Below are 16239 nucleotides of genomic sequence, written 5' to 3'. Positions count from 1 at the left end.
TCGACCTAGTTCACGGCGTCCAGTTCCACCATTGCTCCGGGTTACACATTATCATCACTTGTGAAGAAACCCGCCATGTTTGTGTGTCACCTATAAGAGACCGGAAGTGTGACGCCCCTCTCCCCTCCTTGTTGTCGCTGTTGATGTTGAGCCGCTACTGCTACAGCTCGGCCAGTGGAATGGAGACACGACGGGCAGTGATGGTTGTCCCCGTCGGATAACGTGGAACATCACCTGAAAATCTCTAAAGAAAATTGTTCCTCGCGTAATGTATGAATGTCCGTTTGCGAGTCCGCACAGTCTTCTGAGCGATGCGTACTGCTGATTTTAAATGTCTGTTATGGTTTTATGATAATTTGTTATGGCCGGTTAGTTATTTATTGCAATATTGAATGAATCATTCATCACCGGCGTCGTTTCACACCACTGAAGCGAGGTAAAATTCATTTGCGGTTCAGTATCAGTAGTTTTTGTAACATTGCTTGGAAGAATTGTTCACTACGGCACGAGGCAAATCAAAAGATAATCTATAATGCTATCTTGCTTTTGTGCTTCGGCAAGACATTCCTTTCAATGCTCAATGTTCATAAAGTGACTCTTTAAATTAGAATGTTCACAGTTAATTAATTTTGATTATCAACTATCACACAGGTCAATTAGTGATGGAGCTAACACGTTGGATTTCCATTACTGACGAACAATTTTATTGTTCCCTCTTAGCAATTGGTTTATAATCATCACACCACACGCACACCGATGGATGAGATCAATTACGATTCTTTTCAATTCGGTGATCGTGACGATTACGACAACTTTTACCATCGGCGTATTTGTATTAGCTTCGTGTGTTCGTATTAATGTTTCCTACTCCAGGCTAATCAGGTATTGCAGTCTTCGATACTATGTCCATTCTTCGTTGTAGCTGTTCACTTTGATGAAGGTTGAGTCCAACAATAATATCTCCTATAATTAAAATTCATTAACTCGTCGTACACTGTCAGAATATCACTCCAGTTCAAGTTCTCAAGTCAGAATGACTGAGAACAAAGTCCGCGCATCTCTATCACACAATATGACTTTTTTTTTTAAAAAAAGAAACAATCTCGTAGCGTTCCGTTTGTAGTACAATACCAAACGGTGCTCTCTGACGACTTGATAGGAAGCAATATAGCAAGCGACTAACTTTTCCATGATCGTGCATTGTAGACGCATTGAATTTCTTTTTCGCCACGTTTACAATTCTCTTTCACAATAAATGTTATATCTGACCGACATATTACTTTAGACTTAACTTTCGTTGTACTGATTTCCGGTTATTACTAAGATGTTTGATAGCTAATTAAAGCCGGCCGTTGTGGCCGAGCGGTTCTAGGCTCTTCAGTCCGGAACCGCGCTGCTGATACGGTCGCAGGTTCGAATCCTGCCTCGGGCATGGATGTGTGTGACGTCTTTAGGTTAGTAGGGTTTAAGTAGTTCTAAGTTCTAGGGGACTGATGACTTCAGATGTTAAGTCCCATAGTGCTTAGAGCCATTTGAACCATTTAGGTAATTAAAAATAACCTTTCTTTCTGTGGTGTCACCGCCAGACACCACACTTGCTCGGTGGTAGCCTTTAAATCGGCCGCGGTCCGTTAGTATACGTCGGACCCGCGTGTCGCCACTGTCAGTAATTGCAGACCGAGCGCCGCCACACGGCAGGTCTAGAGAGACTTACTAGTACTCGCCCCAGTTGTACAGCCGACGTTGCTAGGAAAGGTTCACTGAGAATTACGCTCTCATTTGCCGAGACGATAGTTAGCATAGCCTTCAGCTAAGTCACTTGCTACGACCTAGCAAGGCGCCATTTATCCTTTGCTATGTATCTAATGAAGCATGTACAGTAACAAGACCAATGTTCACCAATTGTGGATTAAAGTTAAGTATTCCAGCAGCTACGTACTTTTCTTTATAGCATTCATTACGTATCCTGTTTCAGACCTTACGCCAGCCTGCGTAAGTTTAAGCGCGTGCCTTTCGGCTACCCGTCACTGTGGATTGGCTGTCTTGCCAGTCCACAACACTTTCTTTGTAGCTTTATATCATGACATACTCAGTAATTATTGAAAGTGGTGTTCATCAAAACTTTAAGGTGTTACATTATTGTCAAAGTTGTCGTACCTGTCAGGATAACACTGTTCCCTACTTTAAATTATCATGACATTCTTATTTGGGTTTTCTGGTTTCTTGGGGTGTTACAGCAGCCAGAAGCCGACACGGCATTAATGTAGCGGCAAGTGACAGACGTCGACCATCAATGAAATGTGATCAGACTTTACTATTCTTTTGAAGGGCGCAACAGGCTGGGCGCGTGTGAGCAGATACGAGGAATAAGAGCGATGCTACTGCAATGCGTGGGATACAGGAGCAGCGGCCGAGTACAGCGAGGCGGCGCCTCCGCTGGACCTCCGGGCAGCCGACTCGGCCGACCGTGTCGGTCGGCGCCACGCCTCGCCGGCCATCGGCGGAGCACCGCGCTGAGTCACGGCGGGGCGCAGCCGCCAGCAGCGCGCCTGCCTTCCCAGCGGCGCCCGCCCTCCCAGCGCAGCACGCTGCGGGGCCGCGGCCTGTCCACCACGCTGCCAACTATGCGCGTCACACGGACACTTTAAAACAACACGCTGCTCACTACGCTGCTCACGAACGACATGCTGAGAGAAGGTACACAGTGACACCAGAACCAAATCCTGATCAGACATCCACTTTCAAAATGACAGCTGTAATATGGCAAGAACTATGCCCCTTACATGAAGTCATTAAAGATCACCTAACTCACGTTGAGCGAACAGTAGGGCTGAACAAAGATGAGTGACAAGGCACAATGCATCTTGTAGAGGGTATAGTATTGGGTATAGTATTGGAATAATTAATGTCCGGTGATGGTTTTAAAGTAATTCACAGGACATGAAAACTTTGTGGAAACGCGTCGATTTACTGGAGGCTAGTTTATCCCAGGGAAGTACTCGAGTTGACCACGGCTCGCAGCTGGGGAGCGGCGAAGGGAAGCGACAATAGGCAGCTTAGGGGGGCTCAAACTCTTGAGAAAGCGGTAACGGGGCGCGGCTTCCAGCTGCCTTAAAATGAGTGGCAGAGAGGGGGGGGGGGGTAGTTAAACCCATGCTGGTGTATCGGGAAGCAGACGGAGAACTTGTACGCGTGTTGATAAATGTCTGTCGTCCCGTTTTCAGTGAAACATGCGAGTAAGCCGCGCAAAGCTACGGTGGAGTGGTCAACAGAGGCCAAAATATGCGTGTTCGTGACTATAGCAACTTCACGCTGAATTCACGGTCCTCAGAGTCTGAAGTAAATCAGGTGAAGAGCGACAGAATGAAATACGCCAGCCTCCGATGGGAACGTAGGACCAAGGAATTTGAAGTACTCTCCTGGGAGTCAGAATTCCGGAAAAATTGTTGTTTTTTGCAGACGCTAACCTTGATGGGTGGCCTGGGAGGAGCTAAATAGCAGGAGTTGAGAGGAAGGGAAATTTTGTGGGAATTTGTTCACTTCCCAGAGCAGGCATTGGTCGGCGCTGGGAAGCAACGAATAATTAACGCGACTTGCGCTGCAATTGGCGTAAGTGATTTTGCTGGAGGGGAAGCCGAGGCGAAGAGCGGATTGGGAGAAGTCTCAGTAGAGATCTTTCGTTCCCAGCTTGCCTAGAGTGCGGACGTGGCGTTCTTTACTCAGCTTGCCTGAGAGAGAGTGAGCATCTCTTCAGTTTAGGACTTAGCAAACGGAATGATTGAGCTTGGAGATAGAAAGTTTTCGTTCAGCTACGTACTGAGCAAGGTAGCTAGAATTCAATAGACGAGTGCAGCTTTGCAGCACCACGAGGTCGGCCGACATCTGCATAATGACGCCGCCCCACCACGCTGAATTCGGTGATATTGCGCCCGCTCCGGCCGCAGATTAATTTGTTGGATCACGTCGGAAAGTTTCCACGAGGATTTCATGGGCCGCGTATTGTACAATTCTTCTCGCACTTCGCATTACGCCTGGGTTACTTTTGATTTAGCGCGCTTTACTCCACGCAAACGCGATTGATTACCACTGCCTGTTAGGAGAGTCATGTAATGTCATGATTGAAGGTCGTGAGTTAAAATAAATCTTTGCTAATCGACTGCATCTGTTTTCAATCAAGTAGTTGAAATCTCAAGTCACTTTCTTAATTAATTTTATGATCAACATTTGCATCTGGTGTTCAGTAGTCGAATATAACATCAATGTGCACCCCTTTTTAATTAAAAGGGATCAATTCTGAATCAATTAATGTCAACACTGTCATCGCAGTTCAGTCAGGAGTCACAGGGCCTTATTACTTTCTTTGCGTTATCCGACATTGCGGCAGTTTTGCACTCTCTGTTGATCTGTTAGTCAATTACCTGGGGTGAACACACACCAAAACCAGATAAGTGACGGGTGGGGTGTTACACAGCTTTAATAAAACAAAAATAGATGCTGACCCTAAATAACGAAAAGTATGAGGTCATCCACATGACTGCTAAAAGGAACTTATTAAGCTTCAGTTACACGATAAATCAGTCTAATCTAAAAGCCGTAAATTCAACTAAATACCTAGGTGTTACAATTACGAACAACTTAAATTGGAAAGAACACATCGAAAATCCTGTGGGGAAGGCTAATCAAAGACTGCGTTTTATTGGCAGGGCACTTAGGAAATGTAACAGATCTACTAAGGAGACTGCCTACACTACGCTTGTCAGTCCTCTTTTAGAATACTGCCGTGCGGTGTGGGACCCTTACCAGATAGGACCGACGGAGTACATCGAAATAGTTCAAAGAAAGGCAGCACGTTTTGTATTATCGCGAAATATGGGCGAGAGTGACACAGAAATGATACAGGATTTGGGCTGGGCATCGTTAAAAGAAAGGCGTTTTCCATTGACAAGGAATCTTCTCACGAAATTCTAATTACCAACTATCTCCTCCGAATGCGAAAATTTTTGTTGACACCGACCTACATAGGGAGGAACGATCACCACGATGAAATTTGGGAAATAAGAGCTCGTACGGAAAGATATAGGTGTTCATTCTTTCCGCGCGCTATACGAGATGGCGATAATAGAGAATTGTGAAGGTGGTTCAAATGGCTCTGAGCACTATGCGACTTAACTTCTGAGGTCATCACTCCCCTAGAACTTAGAACTACTTAAACCTAACTAACCTAAGCACATCACGGACATCCATGCCCGAGGCAGGATTCGAACCTGCGACCGTAGCGGTCGCGCGGTTCCAGACTGTAGCGCCTAGAACCGCTCGGCCACTTCGGATGGCGAAGGTGGTTCGATAAACCCTCTGCCAGGCACTTAAATGTGATTTGCAGAGCATCCATGTAGAAGTAGATGTAGATTTAGATCTTTGACTTGCAGTTACCGTAGTACCACAAGCAAGCTGCAATCCGTTTTCGTCAGAGGAGACACATCTATATTTGAGACCAATGTGGCAGGTACTCTTGTCAGGGTAAGAAAAAACAATTGGGATTAAGAGCGTCCCAAAGCAGCATTTAGACGTAATTTACACTGCAAACCGCATCATGGTGCCATTAGCTGATTGATGGTGGGTCAAAGAAAGATATGCGTAAGTGGAAATTTTGTGTCCTTTTCTTCACGGACTATCAGCCGTATGATTCAGCCAAAAGCGGACAATACCTACAATGCGAGCCAGGGGGACGCCTACACTAACCGGCAAAAAAAAAAAAAAAAAAAAAAAAAAAAAAAAAAAAAAAAAAAAAAAAAAAACAGGAAGCACCGAGAATACGTAGTCGGATTATGACACATCGGGTTAGGAACCCTCCCATGAACGCCATGTGCAGTGACCAGCGAGTGGGCGGCCACGCAAGTCCGAAATCAAAGGACGAGTCGAGAAGTACACTACTGGCCATTAAAATTGCTACACCAAGAAGAAATGCAGATGATGAACATGTATTCATTGGACAAATATATTATACTAGAACTGACATGTGATTACATTTTCACGCAATTTGGTTGCATAGATCCTGAGAAATCAGTACCCAGAACAAACACCTCTGGCCGTAATAGCGGCCTTGATACGCCTGGGCATTGAGTCAGACAGAGCTTGGATGGCGTGTACAGGTACAGCTGCCCATGCAGCTTCAACACGATACCATAGTTAATCAAGAGTAGTGACTGGCGTATTGTGACGAGGCAGTTGATCGTCCACCGTTGACCAGACGTTTTCAGTTGGTGAGAGATCTGGAGAATTTGCTGGCCAGGGCAGCAGTCGAACATTTTCTGTACCCACAAAGGCCCTTACAGGACCTGCAACATGCGGTCGTGCATTATCCTGGTGAAATATAGGGTTTCGCAGTGATCGAATGAAGGGTAGAGCCACGATACAATAAACGGCAATCGCGATAGGCTACAATCCGACATTTATCAAAGTCGGAAACTTGATGGTACGCATTTCTCCTCCTTACACGATGCATTACAACAACGTTTCACCAGGCAACGCCGGTCAACTGCTGTTTGTGTATGAGAAATCAGTTGGAAACTTTCCTCATGTCAGCACGGCGCGCGGGATTAGCCGTGCGGTCTCAGGCGATGCTGCCGTGGACTGTGCGGCTGGTCCCGGCGGAGGTTCGAGTCCTCCGTCGGGCATGGGTGTATGTGTTTGTCCTTAGGATAATTTAGGTTAAGTAGTGTGTAGGGTTAAGGAATGATGACCTTAGCAGTTAAGTCCCTTAAGATTTCACACACATTTTTTTGTCAGCACGTTGTAGGTGTCGCCACCGGCGTCAACCTTGTGTGAACGCTCTGAAAAGCTAATCATTTGCATATCACAGCATCTTCTTCGTGTCGGTTAAATTTCGCGTCTGTAGCACGTCATCTTCGTGGTGTAGCAATTTTAATGGACAGTAGTGTAATTAAAGAATAAGAAATCATGTGACAAACTTGGAACCTTTTCATGAGGAACAAACCAATGCTCTACCTATAACTTGCTCATCAGTTTTATTTTGAAGCATCTGAATGGCCAGTTAAGAGGACACGTCCCTGAACGGGCAGAATTTTTAGCATTATCTTCACCCTCATAGTGCAACTGATCTATAAATGAAAGATAGCTCAAAATTCTTACACACAATTAGGGCTATTACTCAATGGATTTCCAAGCAAATCATTGAGATATTTATTATATTTTGCTATTCACAACAATATTTATAGTAGTATAATAAGCGGAGCACTGTTTCACTGCGGTACCATTTTCTTTGGAACCACTGACTGCACACCTCGGAAAAGAGTCTGAGTACAGGCAACATTCACGTAAGTGTTTTATGCCTTCAGTTTCCATCCCTGATACTTATCTGCGAAAAAGACAAGTAAATTATTTTACTACAACAAAAAAATTTAAAAATGCAATTCAAATATCTCCGACATCATCATCATCATTTTATAAAATTTTCAGGGAATAGTAGGCAAGGGAGGTAGAGGAGGTCATTCTAAATATCTATACCAATTTTTGTGGGTTTAGCTTCAGTCATTTAGGAGACAAGTGTACCTCAATGATGAAAATTCAAGTTTTCGGTAATTCGAAAAAGAAGATTTACAGATTTATTAACTTATCACTACGCTCGTTTAGAACATTCCAGCTGCATACTGAAGTTGTTCTGTTTCCTTATCCTTCATACTCTTTCTCTTCATTCTTTTCTTTATCCTTGACTCCTTGGTAGCAGCTCCTGCAGCTGTCTCTGCTTAGGTTACCTGCTACTTATCAATAGCAGTTACAGCTGAAGCCATATTCCTTCCCGTGTTGATGTTCAGTTTCTTCATAACATTGATCCGTGAAATTGCACCATCATTGAACGTTATTATTGCATCCATTACACCAGTCTTCAGCACTGTCAGCCCAACAAATACAGTTTTGGGTATTCTCTCCCATACACAGTTGTTGAAGCTTTCATTTGCATTCTGAGAGAGACCATGCATACATTTCCCAAGTAGATTTTTATTTTCCAGATCCCTACATATAGGCCTAATTGTCTCCATTACAGCAAGTGGTAAGGAATACTTGTGGGTATATTGTATGCCTGTAGCATTGCTCATCCAGTACTTGCACCACAAATCTTACCCGTTTGGACATAAACCATGCCGTGGGTTTTCCTCTGTTGACACTCTGTGAAACCATGTTGTCCAAACAGCTCGTCTCATGTTCTCCAAACCTCCTAAATTTATCCTTTTTGCTAGTGGATAATATTGAGTCAAAGAATCAATTTCACTTTTTGTAAGACGACCTGAATCACCAATGTGTTTTCCGTCTGACAGTTTTTTTCCACTGAAGTCTTTACATAATTTTCTCAGCCGAGATCCCATTTTTTTTCTGCACATGCCCGACACATTCAAGCTTCTCTACCAGACTATTCCCATATGTCATTAACAATAGGAGTGTGTCCTTTACAGTCTCCATCCCCAAGATAACTTACCTACCTCACAACACGGCTGACCTCTGATCTTCTAAAAAGGTTCAGAACTCCTTTCGTTTCCATGTTTCCACTTGGGCCATCAAAGTCCTTTACATAAACGTGGGTGCCAATAAATTTACTTGAACAACCCTGGCAGTGCTTTGTTAGACATTAATAACCTAGTGTCTTACCAGTTTCAATAAATGTGGCGGTTACAGTCCCATTCAGAGAAGTATGACCTCTCTTCTGCCAAGATCCATCAAATGCCGGTACAATGTCTGTATTCTCAGACAAGGCTACTCCTTCTTCTGCTGCTCTTTTCATTGAATGTTCACTTACGCCATATAAAGCATTATGTTTCAATTTTTTGTATCCGTCAAACCTCAGTAGAGGTGGAGGCAAATTAGTCACTGTACAAAAAGTCTGGGCAGCTCTCCTTCCCATTCCAATACATCGCATTGAATAATCAAGCTGAATATTTACACTGTAATGTCGACTATCAGTTACAGGCGATGTCATAGTATCACTAGCATCTTACACAAGTTACAGGCAAGCACTAAAAGACTTGAAAGACCCTTCCTTGCTGAAATGTCCTCAGGAACGTCAATACTATCTTCACAATTGCAGTACTTACATTTCACAGCACTCTTCAAAAGTCTTGACAGAATATTTAGGTCCACAATAACATTTCCATCATTATTGCTGCCCACAATACTACTAGGCTTGTTCTTATTACATTCAGAAAGCAAAAGTTTACGTCTAGAAGCATTGCCTGGAGACAGTTTCTGCAGGCGACTTTTGAAGCAACTGATGTGTATTATTCGGTTGTGTTTGGAACTGGTTGCCGCGAAACTTTCATTTGGGGCCAAATTTCTTTACTCTTGGCATTTGTAGCACAGGAAACACACACACAGAAACAAAACAACACTCAATATCTTCAGTGCCTTCTAGAATACACCTGTGTTAACGATCCGTAACTAATGATTGAAAAAATGGAAGAACAAAATAATGCATCACGTATTCTGACGCAGTTCAAACTGACAGATGGGCGTGGCTCCTGCGCAACATTACGTTCAACCTCAATTTTAGAACGAACGGAAAATGAAAATGCCCATACATTACACATTTTTGTAATCAGCATGAAATGCTCTTTTCTATAGACCAAGAAATTTGTTTTCAAATTTTTGGTCATTTTCACGAGCATGTGCCCTTAAAGCATCTACATCATTACAGAAACAAAAAGAAAACCGTATAATTCCCTTCAAACAGAGGAACCAAAAGCTGTAAGTAGGTTTGGACTGCCGTCATTTTGAGAGAACTTAAGAAGTTGTTCAGTATGGTTGCGGCTGTTAAAATGATTGCTGTTCAAACCGAGCATCTTCTTGGTCTTGAACATATAAAGGCCCGCCGTCCCAACGACCGAGACAGCACCAGGTTAGGAAGCCTCTGATGCCGAAATGAAGCAGCCAGTTCTAAGGCTCAGCAGGCGACGCTAACCACTTGACCACTCAGCAAGTTGGCACCGGAACTACGGAACTATTTCTCTCAGCAATAGGCACAGTAGTGTGAGGTGCCGACCAACTAACAAAACCTGTGATCATCGTCGCTCCACCCCATTCTGGAATGCCTTCTTGGAAGAACCACCAGCTACCATCTCGCCCACTACCGCCTGTTGTCCATAAATACTCTTCGTCCTGCGAAGGTAAAACTTCTTCCTGTTGGTTAGTCAGGGGCCTGAAGATGGAGTAGCCAGTTTCTCATTATGTGGCACTCTGGTTGCTCAAATAAAATAATAATTGGTAATTTACACAGCTGAAGGTGTTTTGGTTCGACATTTTATACTGAACAGCCAAGGTCCCGCAACAATCTTACAAAGATGGCTTCCAGCAAGTAGGGTTGTAGTGCATGCGTACCGACGGTCTGATACTGCGTACAATAATAACATGAAATCCTGATGGTCTATCACTATTTATCTTACCTACTAACAGTGGCTAGGCGTTTTCATTCAGCCTGTCCGGGATACGAGCAGTCAGTTTGGGTGTGGTAGAGTAGGATATTAATGTAGTTCTGTATACTAACACACCATCGGCAGATATGTAAGTTATTAGAGCTGCAACGCTCTTTCACAAGTAGAATGGCCACTATAGTGCATTAAAGTTTCCATATTTAGTGTTGTTACCTGGTAGGCGGTATAAGGGGCGTGAACAGAGTCAGATCTTCGGTGGTCACTGACAGAGACACTTGGATGCCGCGAACTCTTGTGAGCCAGAGTCACCATCACCTAACAGAGATTGAAAGGGACTTCATTGTGGGTGTCCATTTGGCCTGACGGTTGAATCGTTGAATACTAATATTTCTGGGAAATTCGGATGCGACAGTGACTCGATGATGGACTGCTTGGGAACATGAGGGCAGGAATACTTGTCGTCGACGTCCCAGTCGGCCACGTCTCATCACCACAACGATGGATCGCCTGATTGTGCACCAAGAACATGGTAATCTCTTCATATCTGCGCCTCCAACAGAGAACAAGTAATGGACTGCCTGCAACATTTTGTGTCAAACCAAACCATTGATCAGAGTTCAGCAGCAACTCGACTGGGGAATTACTATCCCATGCGTAGGGTGCCGTCAACACTACAACACAAACAGCTGCGTTCGTAGCGTTGCTCAGAGCGGGCAGTGTGGACTGCTGGTGGCTGGAGTCACATTGTATTCAGCGATGAATCACGATTCTGCGCTGCCCTTTACGACCATCGTCGACGAGTATGGCGGCGACCTGGGAAGAGATCCCACTCTTCCAATGTTTCGGATCGGTGTAGAGGTGTTACTCAAGATTTTCAGATCTGTCCTCACTATCACATGTGTGGTACTAGCTCGGACCCCAACTGTATCCCGGTTCCAGCATCCAGGATATTAAGGGCCACTTACAAGAGTTGTGGCCGAGCTTCGCTGAGGAGATGATACAATGCACCATTCCCAATCGAATAAGTGCAATCATCTAGGTCAGAGTGGATACAACGTTGTAGTGATAAGTGGGCGCATACTAACTAATTGTTTATAAATTTGACTCAAATTTGTAATAATTGAAATAACGTCACTCACGCTCTGAACCCGTGAAGTTTCCTTCTCCTCTCCTGGGCGTTTCACATTTTTTGTCAAACACTGCATTTATTGTTATCATTCGAAATAGAAAGCTCGAGAATTCATCGTAAACGCAACATGCTCTCCTTTCATCCACAGGAAAGATGATATAATCGTATGCTACTCCCATTCTTCGTCACGGTGTATTGTGAGCAGGCATCTGTACTGCCTCCCGCCCGACGCCGAAAGGAGTGTTCGCATAAGGCGCTCGAACATGCACGCTGGATTACATCCGAATGGAGGACCATTCTCTTCAAGGATCGGCTGATCTTTGAAAGTGTCAGCAGTGGTATTTCGATTTTCTGAGATGTTGGAAATGGGCACAGGAAAGTTTTTGGCAGTTTTCAAGAAGGGTCGCGTAAAACTATTGGGTATATCTCGGACATCGATCTGTTGTAGAATTTTTTTCTCGCGTATCATGTCATTTCTGGAAATCCAGAATCTATTCTGTAGGAATCAACATGGATTCCGGAAACAGCGACTGTGTGAGACCCAACTCGCTTTATTTGTTCATGAGACCCAGAAAATACTAGATACTGGCTCCCAGGTAGATTCCATTTTCCTTGACTTCCGGAAGGCGTTCGATACAGTTCCGCACTGTCGCCTGATAAAAAAAGTAAGAGCCTACGGAATATCAGACCAGCTGTGTGGCTGGATTGAAGAGTTTTTAGCAAACAGAACGCAACATGTTGTTCTCAATGGATAGACGTCTACAGACGCTAAAGTTATCTCTGGCGTGCCACAGGGGAGTGTTATGGGACCACTGATTTTCACAATATATATAAATGACCTAGTAAATGGTTGGTTCAAATGGCTCTGAGCACTATGGGACATAACTTCTAAGGTCATTAGTCCCCTAGAACTTAAACTAATTAAATCTAACTAACCTAAGGACATCACACACATCCATGCCCGAAGCAGGATTCGAACCTGCGACCGTAGCGGTCGTGCGGATCCAGACTGTAGCGCCTAGAACCGCTCGGCCATCCCGGCCGGCAAATGACCTAGTAGATAGTGTCGGAAGTTCCATGCGGCTTTTCGCGGATGATGCTGTAGTATACAGAGAAGTTGCAGCTTTAGATAATTGCAGCGAATGCAGAAAGATCTGCAGCGGATAGGCACTTGGTGCAGGGAGTGGCAACTGACCATTAACATAGACAAATCTAATGTATTGCGAATACGTAGGAAGATGGATCCTCTATTGTATGATTATATGATAGCAGAACAAACACTGGTAGCAGTTACTTCTGTAAAATATCTGGGAGTATGCGTACAGAAGGATTTGAAGTGGAATGATCATATAAAATTAGTTGTTGGGAAGGCGGGTGCAAGGTTGAGATTCATTGGGAGAGTCCTTAGAAAATGTGGTCCATCAACAAAGGAGGTGGCTTACAAAACACTCGTTCGACCTATACTTGAGTATTGCTCATCAGTGTGGGACCCGTACCAGGTCGGGATGACAGAGGAGATAGAGAAGATCCAATGAAGAGCGGCGCGTTTCGTCACAGGGTTATTTGGTAAGCGAGATAGCGTTACGGAGATGTTTAGCAATCTCAAATGGCAGACTCTGCAAGAGAGGCGATCTGCATCGCGGTGTAGCTTGCTGTCCAGGTTTCGAGAGGGTGCGTTCCTGGATGAGGTATCGGATATATTGCTTCCCCCTACTTATACCTCCCGAGGAGATCATGAATGTAAAATTACAGAGATTCGAGCACCCACGGAGGCTTTCCGGCAGTCGTTCTTCCCGCGAACCATACGCGACTGGAACAGGAAAGGGAGGTAATGACAGTGGCACGTAAAGTGCCACACACCGTTGGATGGCTTGCGGAGTATAAATGTAGATGTAGATGTAGAAGAAATCTCTGCAAAGTGGTAAAAGGCACTCTGAATGTTCGTGCAGCACCTTTCACAGAAGCCTGCTTTGCTTTCACAGTTGCTATTGCATGTAACGCCTGAGATTTATCCTACTGATGCCTCTGGTTCTTACATTCATAGCGCTTCTTCGTTCTCGGCACTCTGCAAGAACGAACAAAAGCACTAGGGTCTATTATCGCAATTTGAAAATTCTAGTTGTTTGTTTGTTGCTGTGTGAGTTGTATATATGTACTTTAGACAAAATTCGACTAACCATATCTCGATAAGTTTATTTAAATATTTTGCATTGTTTAAAAGAAAAGATAGTGTAATTATGGGCCCTTCTTAAATAGCAGGGCCCATTTTTACACCAACCCAATAGGCCCATATTTAAACGAACCATTCTTAAGCAACATGGCTACTAACACGCGTAACCTAAAAGCCTGTGTAACGTGAAATGTGCTTCTAAAAGTAGCTTAGGGTTCTGTTATTCCGGATGTCACTGAAAAATTGTTTTAAACCGGCCAGAAGGCTTTAGAAAGAAAATGAATTCACATACCTGCCAAACGTTTGCAGTCCTGAACAAACAGGAATTCACATAACAGCCGACGCTGTAACTACACTGCTTGAAACAATGCTTCCAAATCGCCCCTGCTACAGTATATCAACAGGCACCGTTTTCAGTCCTGGTCATCAGACTGCAGCACTTACCATACATACCCTCTTCGTGGGGGGTGCCCATAATTACAACCGTTCGCGTTTTTACACATTTTCGCCTAATAAATACGTTATCAAGTGTTTCCCATTTCTGAGTCAATACAGGTCTGATATTTCGTGACACCGTATCACCGTTTTATAAAATTTCCTTTCATATTTACAGAAATCATCGTAGTACTTTGCGCTGCTTACATCCAAATTTTAAAAAAAGCTTGGTATATGAAATAGTAAGATGTTACAGACATGTACACTGAAGTGAGGAAGTTACATAATGTCCAAAGACATCTTCTCACGTACTGTCAAGGACATGTCCTTCACCATTTAAAGTCCATTGGTGATTCACACAGTGTTGTTCTGCGTGACGTAGACCTATGGTAGCCTTGTGGCAGACAGGTCAATACAAAACTAAACGGATTGTCTAACGTGGCGAATGCTTTGCGACGTCAGCCAGTATACTTAAGTCCTAAACTCCTCAAGTTGGCCTCGTAGATCCCACGTGACTCGGCTCATAAATTTTTGAAGACCATTCCTCAGTCTACCTTTTCTTACGCTGTTCCACAATTAACCTGCAAATCTGTGACATTTTTGCACACGATAAACTGTAAATAAGTGAAACAAATTTCTCCTCCATCCTCAGGTAACTCTTGCAGCATATTCGCTTCCCGTTATCTTCAGGCTGCTTTGGTGCTTTGTATAATTATTTTAATCGTCTAATTCTATTTATTATATTTCAGTTGTTATTCAAAGTGGTTTGTAACTTTTACATTTCACAAATTCGTTTAGACAAAATACGACCACAGCCATTTAGCATACTCTAACAGCTTCCAGTTTCTTTTAAATGTAACTGAGTGGCGTCTGTTTCATATTTTTACCGTGCAAACAGACTAGTGTCTACTAACACCAGAAGATCATAAGTGTTCCTGTTTTCAAGATTTTTTACCTACTAAATGTCATTTTATTTTTCGGCTTAATGATCCAAACATTGGCCAGACCCTATCTCCTTGTGACTGATTAACGACAGACTGCTAAAAGAACTAACTATAGCCATTTCACAAGTTTTGAAGAAATCTGAAACACTAACATATTTCTTGTCAATTACTGTCACATATATACAAGTATGGTTCAAATGGCTCTGAGCACTATGGGACTTAACATCTGAGGTCATCAGTCCCCTAGAACTTAGAACTACTTAAACCTAACCAACCTAAGGACATCACACACATCCATGCCCGAGGCAGGATTCGAACCTGCGACCGTAGCGGTCGCGCGGTTCCAGGCTGAAGCGCCTACAACCGCTCAGCTATATACAAGTATATCTGCTTAATGTGGAAGTCTCTCTTTAGCATCATACCAATGGCTGCCACAGTGCAGCCTTCAGAAAATCTTAATACCTACTGCAAAAAATTCTGTTATACACTGAGTAGCAAATGGTTTAACCGCTGGTAAGAAAAACTTACTACTACATAATGGAAAAAAATTAATAAACATACTTCTTCATATCGTATTGATGGTTTCAATGCCTCTGAGTATACCGGAAAATAGATTCTATGCCGTGGTACATTTGTAATTGTACGGGATCCGCTATACAGATGCTGTCATTTCTTATTCTTCTTGATCAGAGAAGATTTAGGATAGTAGCTTGTCCACAGTTTTAAATTTTTGTGTGTTGTGTAGGTTTATGTCGTATAATGCTTCCATCATCTTAGCCTTTTGATTAAGATATTAACGCTTTTCTTACTTCATGTTCCCAGTGATCATCTTCCCTGTGTAGTTTTGGAAGGAGCCGAACCATTCTTTTGATTCCTTTTGTCTTAACGATATTTCTGAGGGTGTGTAGTTTGTCAAGAAATGTTGTAAACAGTTTAGAATCTGTTCAAACGGTTCAACGTATTCTCCCCATTTAGTTTGTTTGTGTGCAGTCACAAAACTATTGATTTCTGGAAAAATTCGTTCTACACAATTTGATTGTGGGTGGAATCTGGAGATCAAAATTTGTTTAATCTTTTTGTTCCTTAAGAGTGTTTTCCATTTAGCATATGTAAAGTTTAATGCGT

The sequence above is a fragment of the Schistocerca serialis genome, chromosome 1, assembly GCF_023864345.2.
Source record: "Schistocerca serialis cubense isolate TAMUIC-IGC-003099 chromosome 1, iqSchSeri2.2, whole genome shotgun sequence".
Lineage (NCBI taxonomy): Eukaryota > Metazoa > Arthropoda > Insecta > Orthoptera > Acrididae > Schistocerca > Schistocerca serialis.
This window is presented reverse-complemented; position numbering follows the sequence as displayed.